Genomic DNA, 23,137 nt, shown 5'->3' with positions numbered 1-23,137 from the left:
TAATTGCTCATGGAACCCCTAACAACCTCTGGAGGAACCCTAAGGTCTGTCTGTGGCAAAGTAGTGCAAACGAGGCATGCTGTGATTGCTATATAAAGAGGAATATCCAATATGTACGTAACAGCCAGAGAGAGAATGTCCAGCCCGTACTTCTGGAGGGAGCCTCCTATTACCCTTTGTACAGCAGCACTTGGACTGGGGAAAAAAAGGGGTAGTACTAAGAGCTAACCAGGCTCTGCTGCATGTACATGTTCTGGCTAAAGGTCAGAGTAGAGTAAGCAGTATATAATAGTATGTTTGTAGGGCAGCTCCAAAACCATTTCCACATGGCCGTCACATGCAGCCAGTCACCAGCCTAAACATGCAGGTTGCAGGGCATCACCGTTGTTCAGCCCAAACACTTAGGGCTCATTTACACTTGCTTCGGCTTCAAAACACATTAAAGAGCTCCTACTGCTTCAAGGAGCTTTTGTGATGTATTTTTGATGCTTCGGTGGTGCTTCGATGAAGCTTTGGTGGTGCTTCAATGAGGCTTCGGTGGTGCTTCAGTGATGCTTTTTTGAAGCATGGCAGATGCCCTGTGTGTGCGTGTTGATATCTCACACCTGCAATTTCTCCAAAACAAAGCGAAGCTAAAACTGAATTAAAGCCTCTCAAAAGCTGCAGGTGCTTCAAGCGAGCTTTGTCATAAACTTCTATGGAGGCTTCAGACGCTTTGAAGCACCACTAAAGCTACATGGTATATAATTTTTGAAGCAAAGCCAAAGCAAAGCATAGCAAACGCAAGGTGTAAACAGGACTGTAAGGGCTCATTTACACTTGCTTCGGCTTCAACACACATTAATGGCTAGTTTACACTTGCGTCAAAACATGGCTTCAGACAGGCTTTGTTAAAGCTCTGAATGCCAGTCAAAGTTCCTGTCACCAAATAAAATGGTTAAATTACAGTCCTGTTTACACCTGCTTTTGCTTTGCTTCGGCTTCGCTTCAAAATTAATACCCCATGTAGCTTTAGTGGTGCTGCAAAGCGTCTTCAAAGCCTCCATAGAAGTATATGGCAAAGCTCGCATGAATACCCACCGAAGCCCCACAAAGCCTCACCAAAGCCCATCGAAGCTCCACCAAAGCCTCATGGAAGCCCCACTGAAGCCTCATCATAGCACCAAGCAAAAGCAGGTGTAAACAGGACTGTAAACTAACCAATTTATTTAGTGACAGGAGCTTTGACTGGCGTTCAGAGAGCTTTAACAAAGCCTGTCTGAAGCCATGTTTTGGAGCAAGAGTAAACTAGCCCTAAGCTGACTATTTTATTTAGTGACACCAGCTTTGACTAGTGTAAAGGGCTAGTTTACACTTGCTTCAAAACATGGCTTCGGAAACGCTTTGTTAAAGCTCTCTAAACGCTAGTCAAAGCTCCTGTCACTAAATAAAATGGTTAGCTTACAGTCCTGTTTACACTTGCTTTTGCTTGGGGCTTCAATGAGGCTTTGGTGGAGCTTCGATGGGGCCACATGTAAGTTTCCAGGGGACAGCCATGTTTGCTTTGTGGTCCTCCTTACACTGTGCTAACTGTGTTTCCTTTGACATCAGGGTCTGCAGAGTTCTTCCTTGCATTGTAAAGGGGAACCCTGCAGAGTCTGATGTAAGGAGAAACTATGTGCTGGGTTACATTAACTTCACCTTCATGTAAAAGAAGAAATATGTTTTTTGCTTTTTGTTATATTTTAAGCACATTGCTAATTGCACTAGCCATATATTTGTAGCTTAAAAACTGCCATTTTAGCTAGTTTTTTGAACTGTCATTAAAAATTTGGCTCTGTCAGTAAATTTCACTTCAGGAGGTTGGCAACCCTGGGACTAGGGGAAACACCAACTTCTGTATTTCGGTAGGATACTCTACCAGACTCTCCTGTTCACCATCTCTTCTTCCATTCTCCCTTTTGGATAGATGTTAGAGATGGTGGGCATAGTAGAGATGATCTTCCATCAGGGGAGAAAACAAACACACCCTATCTTCTGGCAAAACAAGGGTCCTAAGCCTCAGCTCCACCAACTTTATAAAGGAACACCCACATGACACTTCAGCAAGAAGATGGAGCAATCCTTAAGGGAACCTCTTTCTGTTTTTTTGTGGAACATTTCCTTTGCCCAAGTTTTAATGTTGAGGAAATGTAGAATACGGGAAGGAGGGCACCACTGCTCTAACTTTTGTTTAGGGCCAGGTGAGATGTAAAGTATAATACATTTAAAAAAAGTAGCTAATGGTTTCAGGGATTATAAAGGTGAACAAGGCCAAACAGTTAAGGGCTCTTTTTCCTCTGGCAAAGAAACACATAAAATGAAAGGCACAAAGACTTGCATGGAATATTTTTGCACTGTATAATAAATGCATCTTTGTATTACAAGCAGGAAACACAACACTAATGACAGAGCTGCTCCAGGAAAATAACTGATACAGTAGAAGATACACAGTGAACAAGGAAACAGTAAGTCCTTTGTATGCAACGTGAGAAGAGAAATCTGGGCCATCTTTCTCATGGAAGGAATGTCCTATTTCACTTGTCAGATCCGTAGGAATTTACATTTACATTCACTCTAAAACTTCTTTATTTTCTAAAAATATTTTTTTTTTTGTTCTAAATCCTAAGACTGATAGTAGTTTGAACTGCACTGTTTTGTGATATTCTGCCAAAGAAAATAAGGCGTGGCTGATCTTTAAATTGGTACAAAATTAACCTATTTATTTATTTATTTCAGGTACTTATATAGTGCCGTCAATTTACGCAGCGCTTTACATATACATTGTACATTCACATCAGTCCCTACACCCTCAAGGAGCTTACAATCTAAGGTCCCTAACTCACATTCATACATACTAGGGACAATTTAGGCAGGATTCAATTAACCTACCAGCATGTCTTTGGAGTGTGGGAGGAAACCGGAGTACCCGGAGGAAACCCACGCAGGCACAGGGAGAACATGCAAACTCCAGGCAGGTAGTGTCGTGGTTGAGATTCAAATCAGCGACCCTTCTTACTGCTAGGCGAGAGTGCTACCCACTACACCACTGAACCTATGTCAGTTTTCATAATAGCCAACCAGATTTAAAGTTGTTGTAAAGCCTCAAGATTTTTCACCTTAATGCATTCTATGCATTAAGGTGAAAAACCTGTGCTGCAGCTCCCCCAGACCCCCCCTCCCCCCTTTTCTTACCTGAGCCCGATCTGCTCCAGCCGCTGTGTCTCTCCTCATTGGACAGATTGATAGCATGCTGCTAATCAAATCCAGTGACATGGGAGCAGGCCAAGTCCCATTGTCTGTATCAATAGACGCAGCAGCGGGACTCAGTAGTGGCTTTATGTGGGGGCACCCGATGAAGAGGAGGGGCCTGAAGCACCGGCGGAGCACCCCAGAAGAAGAGGATCAGAGCTGCTCTGTTCAAAACGATTGCACAGAGCTGGTGAATATAGGCATTTTTGTTATTTTTATTTAAAAAAGGGGATTTACAACCCCTTTAATGCTTTATATTAAGTACAGGTATTTTTGGGTAGCTACCCAAAATCATGTACAAGTATCAGATTCTCCCCATATACATACCCCCAGCATATTTTAGAGTTTTAAAAGCTTTAATCACAAAATTAATATGGCAAAATAAGAAACCTCGAATCGCATTGACAACTTTTAAGAAAGAAAAAAACTTTAAAGAAAGAAAGAATGGTGGAATGGGCTAAACTGAATAACGAGAAAAGGTGGGTAAAGAAGTATATGGACACCACCACAATATAGGGCACTAGGAGAAAATACACACACACTGACACGGAATGTTTTTAGACTTTGGGACCTAATACACAAGCAGAATAAATGGGAATATAATTCACCGTTGATGGCACTAAAGAAAAATAACTATTTTGCACCAGGGAAAAGTTCGGTAGGAGGGAACTGGATTAAAAAAGAAAACGCACAACTACGAGATATAACACAAGAGGGGAATATTTGTTTATTTCAAGAACTAAAACTTAAAAAAGATGGGATGGAGGTTAATGAATGATGGTACTTCCAGCTTAAGCATATTGTAGCAGCATTTCCACACCCGATAAGAGATGGTGACGATCTTACACCATTTGAGCAATTATGTACCACCGAAAAAGCATGCGGGAATATATCTCGGATTTATAAAATCCTTATGGAAGTAGAGGGGCTGGAAATCCCGACATACATAAAAAAGTGGGAGAAGGAATTGGGGAAGCGAGGAAAGAATCAAGAAGTCGGAAAAATTCTGAGACTTGTCCATGGTTCATTAGTAAACACTGGAATGGTGGAAATGTATTATACGTGTTTAACTAGATGGTATAGAACCCCGGATATAATAGGGAAGTATCAAATGGGACAAACAATGGAGTGCTGGCGAGGGTGTAAACAAATGGGAACTATGGCCCATATATGGTGGGGTTGCCCTAAGATCAGGCCATATTGGAAGGAAATATTAAGATATATTAAGGAGATCAGGAATATAGATATTCCTGAGGAACCATGGACATGTCTATTCCATGGGGTAGATATCCCAATAAGGGAATATAGGAATTCGATGATAGCCCAAATAATGAATGCCGCAAAAAGTTTGATACCCAAGAAATGGAAAGAAGTAGAAAGCCCAAAAATTAGAGAATGGTTTGATAAAATAGAAGAGATACATAACATGGAATACCTATTATATAGTCGAGAAGAAAGTAGAAAGGGATTTATAAAGAGACGGGAAATGTGGAAAAGGTTTAAACTGACGAAGAATTACAGTGAGGTAAAAAGTTCTTAGAGAAGGGGGGAATGGGGGACATGTTATTGGAAATAAAGATATGTTAAATATGGTATATCCCTACTGGAAGGGAAAGTGTTTTGTATACTGAGAAATATTGAAAAAAAAAAAGTAAAAAAAAAAAAAAATACAGGTATTATTGAGCTGAGATGTTGTTTTAAGTGCCCAAATTCCCAATGTATGCCTGAGAAACATACTATAACTATTATGTGTTTTATAACTCCTATTAATTGTATGCATCTAAGTATTAGCAACCAGCCTATGGAAATCAAATCCAAGTTAAAGAGGCCAATACAGACAGAGGACATATTTTGTACCTTTACAGATGAAAAACAGTCATCTAACAACTAGAAAAGATCTCTATAAAGCTGACCTCCAACTTTATCTTCAGTCTTGCACCGTTGTACAGCCTCCTCTCTTGTGTTAAAATTGCTTGCTTTCATTTCATTGCACAATTCTCACAGTCTGCATTAGAAACCGCAGAAAGTAAGATAGAGCTTCCTCATGTAATGGCTGTAGGATGTCCAGCATTATCCAGCTCTTTCCTCCCAAATCATAGGGCTCTTTCACACGGGCGGTCCGCTCGACTTTGTTCAGCGGGGATGGATCCGCTGATCCCCGCTGAGCAGGCGGATGACAGGCGCATCTCCGCTCTCTGTACAGAGTAGGGTTGCCACCTTTTCTTCAAGTCAAACCTGAACACTTTAGGGGAGCACAGCATTTTTTTTTTCATAGTATAAACTATTCATATATTTTGCTATTAAATAACATTTCTAATCATATGAAGTTAATAACAAGAGTCCCCCTTTACATCAGAGTCCACAGAGTTCCCCTTTTACATCTGAATCCACAGAATTCCCTTTTTACATCTGAATCCGCAGAATTCCCCTTTTATATCCAAATCTACAGAGTTCCCCCTTTATATCTGAACTCGCAGAGTTCCCTTACACTGTAAGGGGGCTCTCTGCAGACTCTGATGTAAGGTAATACTCCGGGGACTCTGACATAAGGGATGCTCTGGGAACCCTGATTTAAGGGGGAACATTGGGAACTCTGATGTATGGAGAGGACTCTGATGTAAGGAGGAAAACTGTGATCTCTGGTGTAAAGGGAAAATCTGATGTAAGGGGTGCTCTGAGAACCATGATTTACCTTAGTGTACTCTCTCAGAGGCAGGAGAGAGAAGAGGGGAAACTTCAGTCACAGACAGGGATGGATGGTGAACTCACTTGCCCCTTGGCAGTCAGCACTGCCAAGGCTGCTGAGGCTGCTGGAATTTTCTTTTCTGGCCCCTTCTTTCCTTTTCTAAGAAGCACCAGAGACTGATGTGTGGGCAGACACAAAGGGGTGGGGCGGGAGGAAGAGGAGCAGATCGAGCCCTCTGTCCTCTCTCGTCTGTGTGTGTGGTGGGGGAGGTAATTGTTAGGTTAGTGCTAACTTTGGGCAGTGTGAAAAGAGTGTAACAGATACTCTTGGCTTAGGCAACTGCAGCCAGCAACCCTGCTGGGAAGTCATAGTTCGGTTGGAATAATGTGACCGGGTTTGAGGCAGTCTGAAACCCGGATGCATGATTCCGAACCCGAACTATCCAGGTAAATCCAGAACAGGTGGCAACCCTAGTACAGATGCAGACCTGTCAGAGCCCCGCTCTCCTCTATGGGGAGATTGGAAGAAAACGGACCGCCTGTCCTTTTCATTCGATCCAATCCAATCTGATGCACCAGACGGGTGGAAAATAGGGTCACCATTCGTCTGGATTTCACGGCCAGGATCGGATAGAAGCAGGTGTCACGGGACATGTCACCGCTGACATCTGCTGCCCCATAGGAGTGAATGAAGGCTTCGATCAGGTCCACCTGAAAAACTGTGCATTATTACCTAGAGCAGTTTGCATACACAGGGGAGGCATGTCCACATCTCCAGGCTGACACCCACCCATCAAGGTATTTTGATACCATGGTTGCGGGAAAGAATTTTGCTCTGTGTATGGCCCGCCTAAGTATGAAACCTGTTTATCAGGTCATGAAGATAATGATTTTTTAATGTACTGTCCTCATGGAACACGCTTCACCATTAAGAGCAGGAACTTGTTTATATAAGCTATGTCTTTGCAGCAGAATCACAATGGTTTCCTAGAGTGAAAGTTTCTGATGACAATTGTAAATACCCATATACTGTATATATATATATATATATATATATATATATATATATATATATATATATATAATGTTAAAATGTTTGGAGTTTTATGTAAATACCCATATATCTATAACGTCTGGGGTTTTATGTAAATACCCATATATATAGAAAGTTTGGGGTTTTATGTAAATACCCATATAGAAAGTGTAACTAGTTCCAGAGCTATTCCTAGTGCTGCCAGTGAAATCATGAGACATCACTTGCCTTAAACACGTGGCAATTTTGTTTTATCAAGACAACAGGATGAGATACGCAATGTCTAATTAGAAGTGGCAGAGGTGTGTGTTGGCTGATACACATTTTATTGCTGCCTGAGAAATAGAATGTAACTTATATGAGGGTGTTACTGATTACTCATATGTATGACATCAGAGTTGACCTGTAAAATAGTTGCATGACACCCAGCTGTCATCTGAAATTTTAGGAACAATTGCAGGTGACTGTGCAATACTTATAGCTGAACTCCAGCCGTACCTTCAGTCTTGTTCCAGTCCACAGTCGTACAGTATTCTCTCCGTACTGAAATTATTTATTCAGATTTTACTGCACACTGTGAGATTCTCATAGTATGCATTCACAGGTTCACAGGGGCAGCCCATCCATTAGGGGCGCACGGGCACCGCTGCCCCTATCCATGCATCCGGCCCTCATGCAGGACAGATGCATAGATTCCAAGGGGGGGGGTTTGAGGCACGGAAATTAGAGCCAGAGGCTTTAATAGGCTTCAAAATAGGGTGGGCTCAGGGCGCAGAGCTCTGCGAACCAAGCTCACCTAGTTGTGTGATAAAAGTGAATGAATATTCACTATTTTCACACTGATTCTCCTCCTCGCCATGATTCTCCTGGTCGAAAGGAAAAGTGTTCCGAATGGCCACCGAGGAGGAGGGAGGAGACGGAAGCCGCCATGATGCCCGCGGAGAAGAGAAGGGGAAGCCGCCTGCGATGCCCGCCACCTAGCGCCCAGGTGAAGTGCTGCCGGCTATAGATGGGGTAAGTGCTCCGGATGACCCACCCGACCGGACTGGGGGGGGTGGCTGAGGTGCACTGTTTGCCGCCCTCCTCCCCAAAAAAAATTTTTTTAACAACAACCGCCACTGCAGCTTCAGCAAGTCAGATACAGCCTACCTCATCTCCTGGCTGGAGGACACCCAACATCATTTAGTGCTTTTGTCCCCAGTCTTACTGTCCCTGGCCTGTCCCATGCACATTTTTCTGCAATGAAATTACATAGCAAGTCGTATTTGGAACAGTATGAAGGAAACAAAATTATGCCTGATATTGCATGTCTTTGCAGGATTGGATGGGTTAACACGGAACAAGAAGGCAACCCTAGATAGAATGTTACATGGTTGGCTGCACTCTTTGTGCTTCTTCCTTCCTTATGAGTGAGGTATCGGCTTTTGTAATCAGCTTGCGTTGACAGACTAGAGAGGACACCTTCAGAGAGGAAGCTGATTAACTCCAGCGGGTAACACCTGAGCCTTGACATAAGCCTCTTCAAATATGTCTCTCTTAAATATTTTAAAGCAATGCTGGCCAGTCCAGCTTCTTAAGTTGCGGATGATTACATCCCTGTTCACCCCAGCCCCTGTGCCATGGCCATCTAGTCTTTATACAAACTACAGACTACATGTCCCTGATAGTGTGTGGCTAGGATGGCATCAATTCCCCAAGCTGTAAGAGGTAAAGTGCATGTCTGGACAAAAAAAAAAACATCTCCGAAATGCACATTTTGCCATGTTTTGTCCCTTTAAAATATACTGCAGGGACAGAAAATTACCTGTTATCCTACCAGAATTTTAGTGAGTCCCTAACTTTTTGTAGTAAGCTGCACTGAAATCCCAAGAAGTGTTGTATTGGCGGAGGGGGGGTTATTCTGTAATCCAGTGGGGGAGATAAAATATGGAGAAATGTGCACCTATTGGATAACTATACAGAATAGGATTTTTTTATTTTGCCCAGACATACACTTCAACCACATTTTTTTTTAAAATCTAATAATAGTGTTACTCAACAAAATACAGTATATTGTACATTTTTTGCTGGGACAGTGTCACTTTGTCCTGTATGTACAGTATGCAAGGTGACAATGTCTATTTAAATCTAAGCTTTCAATAAACTAATACCAGGTGATCCTGTCATGAAGGTCCTTGTTCAGACACTTCCCATTAATTTCATCAATTGTGCTGCTGCACATGTAGTATTGTGCTAAATACCTTTTTGTATTTTTGTGAATTCTGTAGCCAGCTGTGGGCTGTAGTCAGCCTAACCTTATCTCAACAGGAGTGAGCATAGAGTGCATTATCTCTGCCACATATTGTTGAAGCTTGCTCCAGCAGAATTTGCTACAGAGGCATCATTCTGTGTTAAGGATGCTTCATAGTTTGGCCAATCAGTGGGCCTATGGAACTTGCTGGTGCATGCTGGGAGAAACAGTAAATATCTGAAGCAATTCCTATTCTGTCTTCTGGGTTTTTGCCCTGTGACGTCAGCCTCTTCAAAGTCTAGGTCTAGTTCATGGAAGGATGCTTGGTTCTCAACTCCTGGGAGCAACCTCTGGATGTGTTGGGTGTTGGAGAAAAGAACTTACGGCTTAAAGAAAGCAAAGCTGCTACTGTTCCCCACATACAGACATTTGGTGAGGTATAGTTAAGTGGGAGGTTATAATGAGATATCACTTGAAACTCAATTGCCAAGAGCCATAGCTCTTCAGGATTCCACCCAGCATAGTCTGTGATTTTGAAGGTAATTATGAGAGACTTTTGAGAGAGTTTGATAACCAGTATAATTGGTGATATCCCAGGACTGAATCAACCCAGTGGTGTGGAATTAAAATCCTTTCCCCACTTGTGTAATGAATTCTCCTTATTACATAACTGATAGTACATGCCATGCTATGAGAGTGCAGTAGATACTCGGTTTTGCGCTTAGACGACTCAGGGTTAGACGACTCAGGGTTTCTTAGCTCTGTACTTTCTACTACGGATAAAAAGGAATAATTTCCTGTATATATGCTTGTTTGTTACCCTATATAGAAGCCCCAGATTTGCTGCCATGTAGAGAAAAATGGGAGTCTGATGTGGGTCCCATGAATGGGGATAGCTGGGAGCAGATCTTGGCAGCTGGCCCATTGATGTCAGTAAACTCAAAAACGGTTGCAGCTGTATAAGGGGGGGGGGGGGGGGGTAGAAGGGATTCCCCTATCTGCCCAAAATATCAATTACATTCAGGGAATCTCATTCATATGCTCAGGAAATATCCCAAATTTGTAAGATGCTGGGAGGAGGTGGTTAGGACTATTAATTCTATATACCAGGTCCAGTTACAACTGAATCCAATTACATGTATACTTGGTGGCTTGGTAGAAGAAATTTATTCTCCCTCCACATATACAGCATTGGTTAGGCTGACATATTTAGCCAGAAAATTAATAGCGAGATACAGGCTATTAATCTCGCTGGCTCCAGAGAGAAAATCACGTATCAGCATAGAAATGCAACCCAAAAATTCACAAAAAATTTGCAGGAGTGGTTAGAGACTCCTCGGGTGGCCCTTCAAAACTTGTTCTAAATAGATTGCTCCAAACGTGAAAATATGGATGGGTAATTCATTGTATGGTAAAGGTGTTCTGAATGGGAAGTAGGATGTTTCTTGTTGGCAGGATTCTACATTGTGAAAGGAATTTGTTAAATGTTAACTGTGCTTAATTAACCTCCCTGGCGGTTTGATTATTTCAGATTTTTGATGCTGAAAGCGGTACAGTCATTTTGCATGGAAATTTGGCGTTTTATATTGTAGGCCTGTAATTCTTATGCCCTGTACAGGCGGTCGGATTTTCCGACGGAAAAAGTGCGATCGGTTTGTGTTGTCGGAAATTCTGATCGTGTGTGGGCTCCATCTAACTTTTTCCGTCAAAATTTCCGACACACAAGGTTTGAGAGCAGGATATAAAATTTTCCGACAACAAAATCCGATCGGTTAAATTCCTATCGTGTGTACACAAATCCAACGCACTAAGTGCCATGCATGCTCAGAATAAATTATGAGATGAAAGCTATTGGCTACTGCCCCGTTTATAGTCCCGACGTACGTGTTTTACATCACTGCGTCCAGAACGATCGGATTTTCCGACAACTTTGTGCGACCGTGTGTATGCAAGACAAGTTTGAGCCAACATCCGTCGGAAAAAATCCATGGATTTTGTTGTCGGAATGTCTAATCAATGTCCGATTGTGTGTACAGGGCATTAGGAATAACTCACCTAAATCTGTCCAAACAAGAGTCTAGTAGACATAATAGAGTTTGAAAAACGAAATCATAAATTATAATATAATAAATAACTATAAATAATTATAACAAATAATAATATAATAATAATAAAAATTATTCAATAATGTAATCAAATCAAAAACACTGAAATTTGCTCAGTTGCAGAATTGTCGCTGTCATTACTTTCAGTGTTTGATGACGAATTTCTCCACAAATCACTATCGCTCAATTCTGCAAGTGATCTAATTTATTATCGCTATTTTCTAGCGATAAAACCACTTTTGATGTAAAGGGACGGTTTTGGTTGCTATGGACAATCTCCAGGTTCCAGGTAGAAAATAATTTATAATATAAAACTGCATGCAGGGCACTAGACAGACCACTAGGGACAAAAGGGATGTGAAATAAATTGATACAGTAATGTAATCTGTAAGATTACAGTGTACTGTATATGTATTGTGTGTTTTACTTTTTGAATTTGGCGCCATTCTCCGTCCCTGTGCGTCGCAATGCTCGCAGGGAACGGAGCTCGGCACCGTGATAGATCGAGCGGAGGACTGCCCGCACACAGTGCGGGGACACATCGCAGGATCCTGGGGACAAGGTAAGTAAGCTGTACCTGGATCCTGGGATGCGATCCCGAGTGTGGCTCCGGATTAACGCTTTTCGTGCCCCGAGCCACACTCGGGAATGCCGTCGGGGGGGGGGTAAGAGTTTGTACACACATCACAAGATGTTGGTTGTTACAGTTTTTTGTTTAGTTTAATTTCCCTTTTTTTTCTTTTTATGTTGCTTTCTTCCTTTAACTTGAGGTATGTTTATGCTGGTGGAAAAATGTATACTTGCCTGGAAAGTGAAATGCTATATTGACAGTTTTTCATATATGGAGTTGGATTCCAAATGTTTATACTATATTATTTCAGCTTGTTTAATTAAGCTTTAACAATTACGCTTTGATTGGTTTCTGTGCAGAGCTGCTCCAGATTTAGCACTCTCTAGTTTCAGTAAATCATCCCAGGGTTTATGTTAGGGAAGGGGGGCAGGTGCTCGAGGCCGATGTGGGGAGTAGAGAGAGGACGAGACTAATTTTCTGTGATTGATAAGTCAATCACAGCCATTTATAGGCCCGGCCCCTTCTTCCTGCGCTGGCTTTGAGCTCCAACCCTCTCCCTGACATAGACAACCTTCCTAGTCGCTTGAAGACAGCACGGTGTGGTGGGCAGGACTCTTGCCTAGCAGTAAAAAAGGTTACTGGTTCGAATCCCAACCATGACACTACCTGCCTGGAGTTTGCATGTTCTCCCTGTGCCTGTGTGGGTTTCCTCTGGGTACTCCGGTTTCCTCCCACACTCCAAAGACATGCTGGTAGGTTAATTGGCTTCTGTCCAAAAAATTGGCCCTAGTATATGAATGTGAGTTGGGGACCTTGGATTGTGGACTCCTTGAGGGTAGGGACTGATGTGAGTGTGCGATGTATGATGTGGAGCGCTGCGTAAATTGATGGCACTATATGGGTACCTTAAATAAAATAATAATATAATAGGTGAGTATCCTAATGAGACACAATGTACAGGGATAGGAACAATTGTAGACACTCATGTAGTGATATATTATGTATTGGGTGGTAAGTAGTATCGTGGGTATGAGAATTAATTAGTAAGTACTCTTCCGCAGCAACCCAATTCTTCCAGAGAGATGCACTTTATTGACTTCCAACACAGAACAAAGTCCAAAGTCCACAGATGACAAAAAATCCGACAGAGTATATAATTCAAAGTCCCATGTTCCTAGGTCCGTGTGTTCATACACAGACAAGCCTATACTAAAAACTATAGACTGAATGCCATGTTATATTCACAAGACAATGAATGGCTGAGCAATTTGATTGGCCGTTTCAATTTAGGACTTTGATATACTCTAGTCTTTCAGACAGACAACAACTCCCAGCCGTGAACAGCTGTAGTCATAAACCACCCCAATTTGCACTCCCGCATATCAACATCAACAAGTCCCCTTATATAATTAATATGTATAATTAGATTAGATTAACAGATACCACCTGAACACCCTTTGAAATGTTCAAATAGACTTGCATAAGATTAACACATCAAAGGGTCTTCAGCTGTCTCCTTGCTATGTTAAAATTCAGTTGGACAAATCAACCATTGTCAATTGAATTCTGGCCTGGTCACTATTGACAGTATGTGTACATACATATAATAATATAATGTCCCACATAAATCGGTGAACATATTACAACATATACATCAACTCACTCAGGATGGACTGGTGTCTTTATTCAACCTTACTAACTATGTAAGAGGTCTGATCTTTTTCAATATGGTTTGCTTAAAGTAAGAAAAATATACCTTTTTACTTAAAATAAATACGTGATTTGTAGTGCTGATATGTACCCCAGTGTTTCATGGGGAATCTGATTTTACCGATAGGTGCAGCTGAAGAAACAACCTTGCTTTATTACAGAAAGGAAGGAGGAAGATTGTGGTTGTGTGATTTGAATACTACAGATAAAAAATACAAGAAAAGGTTCTTAACCTAAAATAAGAAATCTTACCATTAGTAAATCTGTGCTTTGTACACATTTACTTATCCAATGGCATTAGTAGCAGACACCATACAATATTTTCTGTTACCTGTATGACAGTTCCCTGCTGCCTTGTTCTATTGCTGAGTGCCAAAAAGAAATACCAAATTCTTCTGGATAAGGGACTTATCCCCCGTCCACAGTTCAGGTACAAATACATTTTCGGCAGTGCTCCACAAAGTGCTTCAGAGCTCAAACCACTCCCCAGCAGGCTGAGACTTACCAGGCTTTCAGTCACTTCTTCAAAAAATTGACATGTTGCACGTTAATATAAGTTGTAGAAAGCAACATAACTCCCGATCCTGCCGCTCCAAACTTATTCATCCAATATGGCTCCCCACATGGCATATAAAAAGACAAAGGATCCAATAGTGTAAAACCATAACAATCCTCTTTTATTTCTAATTAAAAAGCTACTCACAAAAATAAAAGAATAAGAACGCATCATTACATCCGTGTCAGGACTGGGCTCAGCCCTACCTTCTCTGAGCTGGCCGCTCAGCTGTCGGCTAATTGCCAGCTCCCATTTCTCTCCAGAGTTACCCAGCTGTTGTTGATTCTGCTCATCAGTCATGCCTACTTAAAGTCGTCCAGCTCACTTGATCTCTGCCTTCACCTTTGTCAACATCACAGAGACTTTCTCCTGCATTCCTGTTGAAGACTTGCTCGGCTGATGTTTCTTCTGGCTCCTGATCCTGCTTGCCGTACTACTATGTTTATCTCTGGCTCTCTGATATTTGCTTGGCTGACTACCCAATCCGGTTACTGAACTCTGGCTTGTTTTGACTACGCTTACTCAGTTTACCTTATTATTATTATTATTATTATTAATAAACAAGCGTGATTTAACTATACTTCTGTCTCGGTCTGATTCATGGTTCCTGATAGTAGGCGAAGGTCATGAATTCAGAAGATACAGTCAATCCACTTGTTGGTAATATTTTTTCCAGATTGGATGAGCAAGATCACCGCATGGATCAGTTTGCCATAGCGTAACAAACGCTCCTGAGTCGCACGGCTCACCTGGAAACTCCCACTGTGGCTGCTCCGGTACAACCTGAGTTGCAGGCCGACCCTGCTGCTGCGCCAGTCTCTGTGTAGGCACCCGCCTCGAGTATTACCTCTATAAGAGGTATGTCTGGTTCCACTCCGCTTCCCCAGCGATTTAGGGGCGATCCAGTTCAATTCAGAGAGTTTCTCAACGAGGTTGAGATTTACTTTGAGATGCTGCCCCAGGCCTTTCCCACGGACAGAAGCAAAGTAGGTTTCCTGATATCTTTGCTTTCTGAGAGAGCCTTGGCCTGAGCAAACCCTCTAGGGGAGACACAAAAGCCTGTTGTCTTGAGTTACCCTGACTTTGTGGTTTCCTTTAAAAGGGTATTTGATGTACCCGCATTCTCTGCTTCTGCTGCCAAGTGCCTCATGTCCATCAAACAGAGTACGAGAACTGATGATGACTACGCCATTGAATTCCGTACTCTTGCAGCAGAGGTTGCTTGGAACAATGAGGCCCTCATGGCTGCTTTTTCTCATGGTCTCTCGGATTCCATCAAGGATGAGATAGCAGCCCGAGATATACCCACTGAGCTGGAGAGGTTGATCACGTTTGCCATCCTCATTGACTCCAGACTCAGAGAAAGACTCTCTTTTAAGGAGCGCTTGCGGAAGCCTCCTGTACGTTTGCCTCCAAGCTTTGCAGTCCCACCCGTGCCTCCCTCACCTCCCATGCTTCCTGGTTCCGAGTCGGTCAGTGAAGATGAACCCAGGCACTTGGGCTTCACGTGTCTCTCTGCGGATGAGGGAGCCTTTAGGAGGAGGGAGAGATTGTGCCTTTATTGTGGCCAGGCAGGTCACTTTTTGAAGTCTTGTCCTACCCGTCCACGGAACGCCCGAACCTTGAGGTCCTGTCATGGACAGACCTTAGGTGGCGTTGTTTCATCCCCAGTTATCCAGAAGGATAAGCCCCTAGTTTTAGTCACCCTTTCTTGGGCTGAGTCATCCATCAAGATACAGGCTCTAATCGACTCTGGGGCTGCAGCCTGTTCATTGATGCTGCCTTTGTATCGCAGCACTCAATTCCGCTGCAGCTGCGTGACACTCCACTTGCCATTGAGGCTCTTGACAAGAGACCTCTACAGCCTGCCCATGTGACTTATGAGACGGTTCCATTGTCCATGGCCGTAGTGGCTCTTCACCATGAGATAATCCAATTCCAAGTTATTTCCTCACCTAAGTTTCCGCTGATTATTGGTTATCCTTGGTTACAGAGGCACAACCCCTCTTTTGATTGGCTCCATGCTGAGGTTCTCTCCTGGTCACCACAATGCAGTGAGACATGCTTCCAGAAGGTAGCCAAGGTCCTGCACACCTCTTCACTCTCCTCCTTGATGGAGGAGTGCCACAATTTTAGCGATGTCTTGACAAAGGTCAAGCTGGTAGTTTGCCTCCATACCGGCCTTATGATTGTGCAATTGACCTTCAACGTGGTGCCATACCCCCTCGTGGCTGGGTTTACCCTTTGTCGGTCTTGGAGGATAAGGCCATGGAGGAGTATGTTACAGACGCGCTTTCTCGAGGTTTCTTCAGCAAATCCTCATCTCCTGCTGGTGCTGGTTTCTTCTTTGTGAAGTAGAAGAGTGATGAACTGAGACCTTGTATTGATTATAGGGGTCTCAATCACTTCACGATTAAGAAAGCCTACCCGATTCCATTGATTACAGTTATTTGACCGCCTCAAGGGGGCAACAGTTTTCACGAAGCTTGATTTGAGAAGGCATAGAATCTCGTGCGGATTAAGGAGGGCGACGAGTGGAAAACTGTGTTTAACACCAGAACAGGCCATTATGAGTACCTCGTAATGCCTTTTGGCCTGTATAATGCCCCAGCAGTTTTCCAGGAATTTATTAACGATGCCCTCCAAGATTTGTTGCAGTTATGTGTGGTGGTTTATCTCGATGATATCCTCATATTTTCCAAGTCCCTGGAGGGCCTCCACACAAATGTCTGTTGTGTGCTTCAGAAACTAAGAGAGAACAATCTCTATTGTAAACTGAAGAAGTGCGAGTTCCATCGTAACAGGTAAATTCCTGGGCTATGTCATTTCCACTGCTGGTTTTTGGATGGACCCAGAGAAAATTTCAGCAGTCCTACAGTGGCCCCGATCCGTGGGTTTACGTCCTCTGCATTGCCTTTTATGCTAGAAGTTGATGTATCTGAGACTGGGGTTGACACCCTTCTGTCTCAACGTCCTAACTCTGAGAGCTCTATGCATCCGTGTGGCTACTTTTCCAAGAAATTGTCACCTGCAGAGTGCAATTACGAGATTGGTGACAGAGAGCTGTTGGCGATCATTTTAGCCCTGAAAAAATGGAGACATCTCCTTGAAGGTACCACTGTGCCGGTTCTCATTCTTACTGACCATAAGAATCTCACATTCTTGTCTGAGGCTAACTGCCTCTCTCCCAGAAGGGCGCAATGGGCTCTTTTCTTGTCGAGTTTTAATTAAATTGTCTCATTATTACCCGGTACTAAGAATGTAAGGGCTGATGCCTTGTCACAACAATTTTCCTCCACTTCCAAGTTGGAGTGGGTTCCGGTTCCTGTGATTCCTTCTGATCGTATTCTGGCTATGGTTTCCACCAGTCTTACTTCTCCTTTGGGTGACAAAATTCTTGCTGTTCAGCTATATGCTCCTCCTGAGAAAGCTTGTGACCGCTGCTTTGTCCCAGAGAACCTCCGTACTGCCGTACTCCAGACTTATGATTCTCCCAAGGCAGCTGGCCACCCTGGGAAGAATCAACTTGTTTGGGCCATTTCCCAGCAATTCTGGTGGCCTAGTCTACGGGCTGATGTAACTGCCTTCGTAGCTACCTGTTCCGTGTGTGCTCAGAGTAAGACTCCACGACACCTTCCAGTGGGCCTCCTACAACCCATACCCAATGGAGAGAGGCCCTGGACCCACCTTTCTATGGATTTCATTGTGGAGTTACCCTACTCCCAAGGCAACACTGTTATCCTTATGTTGGTTGACAGGTTCTCAAAGATGTGTCATTGTATTCCACTTAAGAAGCTGCCCACTTCTAAGGAACTGGCTTCCATTTTTGCTCGGGAGATCTTGTGCTTACATGGGCTACCCAAGGTGATTGTCTCGGACAGGGGTAGTCAGTTTGTCTCCCGGTTCTGGCGAGCCTTTTGTGCACAGTTGGGAATTCAGCTTGCTTTCTCCTCTGCGTATCACCCGCAGTCTAATGGGGCCGCAGAACGAGCCAATCAGTCCTTGGAGCAATTCTTACGTTGCTATATTTCTGACCATCATAACAACTGGTAGACAACAAAGACCTATTACCGTGGGCAGAGTTTGCTCACAACAGTGCCTTGAATTCGGCTTCCCGATTGTCCCCGTTTATGGCGAATTATGGCTTCCAACCTTCCATGTTGCCTGACTCGTTTGTTCCGCAGAGTATTCCTGCATTAGAGGAGTATCTCCGTGGTCTTCATTCCACTTGGGCACAAGTTCAGGAGACTTTGCAACATGCTAACGATAGATACAGACTCCATGCTGACCGCAGTCGCCTGCCTGCACCTTCCTACCAGGTTGGAGACAGAGTCTGTGTCAGGTCACCTGAGACCAGGTGACAGATGCACTCCATAGGAATCGGAAGTGCACCGCTAAGATGGTGGACCCTAGGACTAACTACTGTGGATAGTAACCAGGGAGGTTCAGGAAGCAGGTCTACTGGATCACTAACACAGATCCAGCAGGTGATCCAACAACCAGCAGGTGTTCACCAGAGCCTCCAGTGGTGAGGATGAACTACGCTGCAGTCTGGCTCCAGGTCGTGGCCCCCAGGGTCTCACGCTCACGGTAGACTACAGGAGTAAGAGGAAGCAGCAGGCTGGAACAACAAGGATAGTAAAGGGATAAGGCAGAGGTCAGGGCGACTAGAAGACAGGAACAACAGAGTACACGCCAAAGGTTCAGGGTCACAGGCAAACAGGGATAGTCTGGGACACGCCAAAGGGTCAGGATCACGAGCAGACAGGAATAGTCGAGAACACGCCAAGGTCGGTAACAGAGACAAACGTAGAGCACATGGCAAGCAGGAAACAGGAAGCCAAACACACAGTGAATACACAATGGTTGATCAGCACTGCTAGCTTGCAGTGCACAAGTTAATATAGGGTTCCCTGATAGTGCTTGGGGTGGAGCCATGCTTAGAGGAGAGGTTATAAAAACGGCCAGGTGAGAGTGACTGGCCTCTTAGTCTGAACACATGAGATGAGGTAAGCTGACAGAGAAAGATTACTGCATAACCGTGACAGTCTGGATGTCGTCTCGCAACCTCCGACTTCGTGTTCCTTCTTTAAAGTTCGCACCTCGTTTTATTGGGCCTTTCTGTATCCTTTGCAGGATTAACCCAGTGGCTTACGCCTTGGACCTTCCTCCTAGTATGCGCATCTCAAATGTGTTTCATGTCTCCTTATTGAAACCTTTGGTCTGCAATCGCTTTACCACCTCGGTGCCACATCCTCACCCTATACAGGTTGAGTTACACACCTTTATTTTGAGAGATTGTTTCTCCATTTTAAGGATATCCCTACTCATAAATATTACTGATTTATTTTCAGAGCATCTTACTCCTGATGATTGGCAAGAGCCATGAAACGTGCGTCGAGTTATATCAAACTGATGCTTTAAACAATTTTGGCCTACCATGAAAAATCGATCATGTTCATTGAACTTTTATGAATGGATGAGTGTCCTTTTGTAATTAATATGTTTATTTATTATTCTGTACTTTCTTCTGTATAATTGCTTTATATTTATATTTATGCAAATGTATTACACTGGATTGTGTAATGTATTACAGATTGACACTTTCCTTAATGTAATCTGCTATTTCTTAATAAATTGAACAATCCAATGACTTGCCTCATACATAGTCCCATTTCCTTTCTCCTTCTTCTTGTTGTATAGATATTAGGGATGGAGGCTTGTCATTGCTATAATTATGTTGTGTTAGGTCGCATCTACTATATTATTATTATAATTATTAAACAAGTGTGATTTAACTATACTTCTGTCTCGGTCTGATTCATTGTTCCTGATAAACAAAGAAACAAGAGAGCGCACCAGCCTAGCGCATTATCCTTGGCAAATTTTAATAAATTAAAAACAAGGTAAAAAGCTACTCACAAAAGTCGCAGGTAAAATAGCATATCAAACGCACAAAGGCAATAGTTCCAGTGGTAGGCAGCTATCCAGGTCCCAGGAGGGAGGCACACGGACCGCCGCTGGCTTACGCGTTTCGAAGGTTTGACCTTCTTCCTCAGAGCCTTATAGTAAGGCTCTGAGGAAGAAGGTCAAACCTTCGAAACGCGTAAGCCAGCGGCGGTCCGTGTGCCTCCCTCCTGGGACCTGGATAGCTGCCTACCACTGGAACTATTGCCTTTGTGCGTTTGATATGCTATTTTACCTGCGACTTTTGTGAGTAGCTTTTTACCTTGTTTTTAATTTATTAAAATTTGCCAAGGATAATGCGCTAGGCTGGTGCGCTCTCTTGTTTCTTTGTTTTTCACTATTAGGATAATCCCATCCTTCGAGAGCAGCAAAGCCGAAGCCCATAGCCCCTCTTGAATCTCTTTAGCTAACACACCAGTGCGCAAGAGTACTTTTTTCATTGTTCCTGATAATCTGATCCAAAAACTGCACTGACCAAGCGACTATAACGTGCATGATATAGAACATCGGTCTCTCACCACCATCAGACACATCACTTCTGGTACCTCACTTCTGGTGAAGCCACTGATGTCACATCCGGTTACTGTTCAGCCACGTACTGACGCGTTTCATCCTTATGACTTTGTTCAGTGGATCTCTGAAGCACTTTGTGCAGCACATGTGAAAAGTTATCTGTTTTATCACCAGAGTTGTGAAGAACTTTACATTAAATTGACCCATATTTTTGCACATAGCACTGGGTGTTATATGTTACTGGACTTTATTGAACCAATTTGATATTTTTCTGATGTTCACAGCACTACATTATTTTGATGTTGATGGTTATTCACTTGGGTTGTTATTATTATACTGTGGCTGCAATGATTTATGATTATTTAGTTACAAATGTGTTTTTCATAGTATTCAGTAGGGGGATTTTTTATTATATTGATATTTATAAGTAATGACACTGTAAATTGTTATTTGTTATTACAGAATAGATGTAAAAATTATAAAACTCAAATGAGAAACAATTAAAACATCAGACAGATAATATAAAACTGACAGACTGATTGACAGTCGCTCAAAATTAAAAAGCGAAATCAAACGAGAGTCTCTGGTAGATATACAGGGTGTAAATAGTAGAAGATTGATGAGTGCACCGTTCACCAAATACTTATCCACCACATGCTTCACACACCCGCAAGGGGTTCAAACTCACCAGAAGCCGGAGGTTATCAAGCCCCAAACAGCATCCTATAGACTAGATCTGGATGTCCTTGTAGGGTAGTTCAGCCTCATCTCCGAAATCCCCATGTGTATAAAAGAGACTCCACATAGTCTAATTCCGTTTTAAAATGTATTTGCAAACTCAATTAAATAAAATCCAATAAAACAACAAAGTGACAGTCCAACTGTGGTCATGTAGCTCAAGGTCACTTGCTAAAGAGCTTACTTTCATCCACTTTCCCTGGATTTTCAAAGGAAGGAGTATAGTCCAGTGTAGACAGTATAAGTCTCTGCATCCAGCACTTCCTCCTTCCTGGATCTTGGAACGCACAACGTCGTGACATAGTATACGGTCGCCGTAAGGTCACGCCCTGACGCCACGTTTCGTCATCACAACTTTTTCAAAGGGCGTGGCCTTGTTATTTTTATTGCCTTAGGGGATCAGGAAGGAAATTTTTTCCCTGTTGGAGCAAACTGAGCCATGCTTTATAAGGAACAACTGGACCATGTTTCCTCTGGTACAAATGAGGGTGTAGAGTTTGTTTATTTGCTTTTGTCTTTTGCTTGAACATGAATGTCTCTTTTCAACCTGACAAACTAAGTAACTATATTTGTTAATGTATTTGAGATACACACATCAGAGCAAGGCACCTCTGGGCCATGTGGTCCTTCTTGATATATAGGAGTGTTAGCACTGAGACATATACAGCCTGATCCAATCCCCATATATTGCAGAAGAGATACAGTGCATCTGGAAAGTATTCACAACGCTTCACTTTTCCCACATTTTGTTATTTTACAGCCTTTTCCAAAATGGATTAAATTAATTATTTTCCTCAAAATTCTAAAAACGATACCCTATAATGACAACATGGAAAAAGTTTGAATACGAGATACAACAGTCTGTCACATTAAACAAACAAATGTGAAAAGACACACAATATCAAAGCGGCGCGCCTGTCAAGTTGCTGAGAATTGACACAATTGCATATAGGGTAAATGCACATAAAGTCGCTAAACATTAAATCGCAGATCTGACAAGTGGATAAACGTGAAGGTAAAGTTCATGGCTAGCTTCATAAGTGAATAAAGAAGTGGAGATGGTCGGATAGTGCACCAATCACCATATTAAAACCCGTGCTCCACACGCCCCTCTGGGGTTCAAACTCACCACAAAGTTGCAGATAATAAGCATTCACGATCTCCCACTGATTTACTGCTGGGCCGGCTTGGAAATCCACAACATCAGCATATATAAGGAAAAAAAGACAGGCTCCACATACTGTAGAGTAGTACTATTTTCCAAAGGATTTAATAAAGATGTGTGTTGTCCAAGTTGTATATAAAAAAAACCTTGCTGTTTCACATAACTGCCATCAATATCCTCACATCCAGTGACTTAGTGACAGGTTTCCAAGCTGACAGTGTTCAGCCAAAGGAACGAAAATGGATCGGAAATGCCAAAAAGCCGTGCGGGAGACACTGTAAACCAGTGAGCCGCTCAGTACAAATCCTTCCCAAAGACTATGCTGGACATTAGAGCGCAGTATATGTAGATCTATTCAATACGAAAAAAGTTTGTTTGAAATATGTGCAAATTTATTAAAAATAAAAAACCTTCATCTTCACTCTCCATAAGATGATTCGCAATATGCGACGGGCTAAGCCGACACCTACTAACAAAAGTCCGCACCTGTATATTTTATTGGCTTATAGCCAAGAGTACACCAAATATAAAACCTGTATTGTATTGCTCCCTATACTGAACATTAGGAATGAGCTGAACGCTGCCCCAGTTCGG

Source organism: Aquarana catesbeiana, linkage group LG11 (genome assembly GCF_042186555.1).
Source record: "Aquarana catesbeiana isolate 2022-GZ linkage group LG11, ASM4218655v1, whole genome shotgun sequence".
NCBI classification, from domain to species: Eukaryota; Metazoa; Chordata; class Amphibia; order Anura; family Ranidae; genus Aquarana; species Aquarana catesbeiana.
The sequence above is the reverse complement of the archived record's forward strand: the minus strand, read 5'-3'. Positions refer to the sequence as shown.